This window comes from Polistes canadensis, unplaced genomic scaffold (assembly GCF_001313835.1).
Source record: "Polistes canadensis isolate GaletaPanama2010 unplaced genomic scaffold, ASM131383v1 scaffold_571, whole genome shotgun sequence".
Classification (NCBI taxonomy): Eukaryota; Metazoa; Arthropoda; class Insecta; order Hymenoptera; family Vespidae; genus Polistes; species Polistes canadensis.
Window position 1 is genome coordinate 30,711 of NW_014570118.1, and position 5,241 is coordinate 35,951.

General features: G+C 33.3%; 1 pseudogene; it reads left to right on the top strand.

The window, feature by feature from the left end:
- Window positions 1–108: 108 nt before the first annotated feature.
- Window positions 109–5,241, top strand: part of LOC106792717 — an 8,630-nt pseudogene continuing 3,497 nt past the window's right edge.

Here is a 5,241-nt window from a genome sequence, read left to right on the forward strand (position 1 = left end):
TTTCACGCGTGGCGAAGATTACACGCGTTAAAGCGGTTATTGTCGGGCGAGCCGAAAATTAGAAATGAATAAATTAAATTCTTATCCGAATATGAAGAACTAGGTCACATGACAAGAGTAGAAGGGGGACCCCACGAAGATACATTCTATTTACCGCATCATGCTGTATTAAAGCATAGACTTACGACCAAATTACGAGTAGTGTTCGACGCATCGGCAAAAAACCAGCAACAAGAAATCTTTGAATAAAGTATTAATGGTTGGTCTGACTATGCAGGAGGATCTGTTTACATTGTTAGTAAGATTTAGACCACGCGCTATCGCTATTACCGCGGACATCGCGAAGATATATTGGCAGATAATAATGGACCCGCGCGATCGCAAATACCAAACTATACTCGGGCGTCGACAGGAAAGTAAGCCCGTGTAAGCATATAGATTAAATACAGTGACTTATGGAACCGCCTCCGCGTCGTTCTTAGCAACGCGTAACTTACATCAACTCGCGAGCGACTAATTTCACCGATTCCCGAGAGTTGCCATCGTTCTTAAAGAGGATTTCTATGTAGACGACTTGTTAGCCGGAGCGCGTACGGTTAGGGAAGCAAAGCGAGTCCGCGACGAATTAATAAGGATAACCGCAGAGGTAGGCATGCATTTTCGGCACTGGGTGTTAAATTACGCCGAGATTCTAAAAGACTTAGATACCACAGATAATAATATCGTAAATTTAGATTCGTCAGGCACGGTAGAAACATTAGGTGTAATTGGAAACGTGGCCGAAGATAAAATAGGCTATACGGTAAAGCGAGCCGTTGCTATGGCAATTAAAATCAACGTGGGAGAAAAGRTCTCAGCCCGATATATRTAAAATATGGCAAGAGTTTCGCCAAAATCTCCACACGCTCGAGGAGAATAAGATTCGCGTGTAGCATAACGTGTAACGGAAAAGTATTTGAAGTGCCGGATTTTTACGGCGCGAAAAACTTTTTAGCGCATTAATACTACTATGAATTGTTAAAGCGGCTAAAAACGCTTTGCGTGGATTGTGGAACGCTATGCTAAATATTCGGACATATATTTCGACAGCACGACTAATTTTGTTTATTCTGCGAACGAACTAGAGGCTCGCGTGATCGCGAAGCTTAGTTAATGAAAGATTCAAGTGGCACTTTATCTCTCCCCACTACCTCATTTTGGCGGTCTATTGGAAGTGGCAAGAAAATCTTTTAAGTACTATCTAGCTCGTTAAAGGGCGGGAGGGTATGTTGCGTATTATACGCAACGAGTGAGTAGGGCGAAGCGCCGGGGCATGTACGGCCCTGCCGRGACGTGAGACACGCTCGACAAAGCAGTGTCTTTGTTTTTGGTGGTAGCCACGGTAGCGCTAAGATGCTTGTAAGGGCTCCTTCTTTCTTCTAGCCTTAGTTCTCCCACCACATTTATTATGCCAATCGTATGTATCGACAGCCGCGTTATGCTCGGGCTTTTCGGTGATTGGCGCAGCATTGCATCGCTTTTTGGTATAAAACCCAGCGCGTTCTCGTGCCTGTTAGCACTCATCATTTGAGCACTCTGGATTCATAACGCGTGATTCATCGCTCAAGATTCATCTAGCTGAGACTTGCGAGAACTACTTCGAAAAGAATTATTTGTATTGCGCAATACCACATCATCTAAGTTCGGCCAGCGACAAGGAACAAAGGCGGTCGTGTACTTGGCCAGAAATATCCTGATTTGTGGATTCTTCTTCAACGTTTTAACCAGGGTTTTTATGCCGAAAGGCTTTTCTCTGACGAGCCAAATAAAGCGAACTTTTTAGTACTGACTGGGCTTAAATAAATTTGTTATTGTGTTTTTATTTTCCTATCCTCCTTCCCATTAATAAAGAATCTCGATATCACCCGTTAGGGCATTTTTCGATTCACTACTATCCACTAGAGTACCGATTATGGCATCAGTCGTATCAACAACTACTACAGTCAAAAAAAAGGAAAACAATCATTTTAATACGCCATTTTTTATTTACATTACGTGTAGAATTTATTTCTCTTTCGACGAAACTTGATTGTAGTCAACCTGTCATCCATTCTGTCATGTTTCAAATAGCACATTTTACCGTCGCTAAAAATTTTTCAACATATTTAAGAAAAATTTTCGCTGCTCTCTAGATTAAATAATAGTAGAAAACTATCTGATATCTAAAGAAATGCTATATAACAAAAGCTATAAAACGTTTTCTTTAAATATGATTTTTAAGTTTTTTTCTTAGGAAAGTTTTTTTTTGACAAGTTTAATTTAGATGAACACTACATTTATCTGTTGAACGTTTCTTCTCTATTTGAGACTTTCTTAGCAACTGAAATTTTTTTTTTATTTTTTTATTATGACATATTATTTCTTATACAAATACCAAAAAAAAAAACTTACAAATAATAGCGTTATATTACCTTGATAGTTATGTTCATCACATCATTTTTTATTACAGTCATAAGTTTTCACTATCTTATATATAGAGTCAATTTTTAAAAACGATATCCTACCATTACTTTTCGAACACTACTGGTTACCTCTAAGCTGGTGTTTCCTAATCTAGATGTCTTTGTTATTATTGTAACCTCTGTTACGTGTCTTGGTAATAAAATTTTAAAATTTCGTTATATGTGCTGTTTAGATTATTAGTATCGGTTCTAAAATTACCTGTATTATTGTTCGTTATATAGTACATTTCACTGATATTTCTTTTGTACCAGTTATCTTCTTTATCTAAAATTTTTTTTTCGTCGAATCTAAAAATATGTCCTGTTTTAAATTGATGTTCTGCCAACGCAGTGGTATTTGTTTTTTTTGCATTCCTCGGTTTGCTGTCGTTCCTATGTTGGTCTAATCGTTTTTTTAATTTTTTGTTTGTTTGTCCTGCATAACATTTTTCACATTCACATGGTATTTTATATACTAAGTTTGATTGCTCTAATTTATCATCTTCGTCTTTTAGTTTCGTATATGTAAATTTTATTTTTAGTAAGTTATAAAATACAAACTTGACATTAATATTTTTAAAACATTTATTTATTCTATTAGACAAAGGCTTGATAAATGGGAATCTGATAATTTTTTAGTTGTTTGGTTCTTTTTCCTGTTCTTTGACTAATCTAAACTTATTAAAAATCGTGTGAATAAGACTTTTTGGATAATTGTTGTTTTTTAAAATTATTTCTATTTTTTTCCTGTTGTTATTATGAAATTCTTTGCTACTTAATGTTAATGCTCGAAAAAGTAAACCTTTCACGACTCAAATTTTTTGGCTTATTGAATGATTCGACTTATAATTAAAACACCTACCTGAGCTTGTAGGTTTAACTTACCAGTCGGTTAAAATAGAACCATCTTCATTTCTTATTATACTCAAGTCTAAGAATAGAAGTGTTTTATTATTCTCAACCTTAATTGTAAATTGGATCTTTTTATTTACACTATTGAAGGTCTTAATTGTTAGTTTAATTCCATCTTTCGGTATTGCTGTGACAATGTCATCCACATAGATCTTTAAGAAAGGAACTTGATAGGGTAACATGCCTTCAACCTTTTTTAGGATGTAATTCATTACTATGTTTGTTGGTATTAGGCTCGCTGGATTACCCATGCTAGATCCATCAAGTTGCTGGTAAAACACTCCGTTTAACCGAAAATAGCTTGATTCAAAACAAAATTTTATTAGTTTTAATAAGGTCTTTTTTGAACGTTTATACATTTGGAAAATTCATCCCAATTTTCTTCAATTGTTTTTATTACTAGTTTTTTCGTAATGTTAGTGAAAAAGGAATTTCACATCTAGTGATACCAGTATGTATCCTTCCGGTAACTTCGTTCCCCTTATGAACTCAGCGAACTCGAACGAGTTTTTGATGGAAAAAACAAATTTGTTGGAAATAGTTCTAGTTAATAATAGATGTATAAATTTAGCTAATTTGTAACACGGTGAACCTATGGAACTTACAACTGGTCTCATAGTACATTCTTTTTTATGTGTTTTTCTTAATCCATACAGTTTAGGTGTTACTGAATTATAAGATCTTAAGTTTTTTCCCATTCTTTCTGAGATTATCGACTCGTTTTGTAATTTTGTTATTAAATTATTAGCCATTTTTTTCTAATTTATTTGTGGGATCATTATTTAGTAAACTGTATGTATTAGTATCTTCCAGTAGTTTYTYMATTYCTWTTAAATATTCATYTTTTTTCATAATAACTGTGTTGTTTCCTTTGTCTGATCTTGTGACTATTATGTCTGGGTTCTGTTTTAGGAACCGTTTCGTTTTTATGAAATTACTATTTATTATGGTATTATGTATATTTAGGCTGTTTTCTTAAAATAATTCGTCATTATGTTCACCGCTTTTGTTCTAACATTATTTTTCGCATCCTTAATGGTTTTTTCATCTCTATTTTTAATAGTTAAATTTTTTATGCTATATTCTAGGTCTTTAATTAGCGTGTTTACTTGTTCTTCTTTAGGTTTTATTGGGATCCCAAAACCTGGTTCTAGGTTTAGAATTTCTTCCACTTCATATGGAGGCTCTATATCCGTAAAATTAAATATAAAAGTGTTCTGTTTATTGTTATTATTATTGTTGTGATATTTTTCTCTTATTAAAGTGTTTAATTTTTTTATGGTATTGCTTTTTATAGTTTTAAATTTCTCTTCATATTTATTGTTGAACCATGTTGTGCAATTCCTGTAGTCATTTGATGTTAATTTTTTTATCAAAATGTTAATTGTGTTTTCTATATATTTCTCAAATATCCTAATTTTTCAGGCTGTAATCTTTACTTCTAAATTAATTATCTTTTTTTGGAAGAATTTATACAAATTATCCGTTTCTTTTTGAAACAGTGGAGCTTCAATTTGAAGAGCATATAATCATTTTAGATTGTTCAGTATGTGCTTCGGACAAACTTGTTTATGTTTAAAATTAAGTAGGAATAACCGTCTGTTTTTGAATGCTGCCAATTTTAGCAATTCGAAGAGCCTGGTTTTCATCTGCTTCACGGTAGTTATGTCATAATTATTTTCTATATATTTAAAAAAAACCCTTTTTTTAAGTTTTAAAGCGTATACTAACAAATAAAAAGAGTTAGGTCCCACAAAATCTAGCAAATAACATTTATATTTCAACAAAGGCAGTCCAAAAAAAGGGATAAAAATCATTTTATTACAACTTTTTTTGGTTACTTTACGTG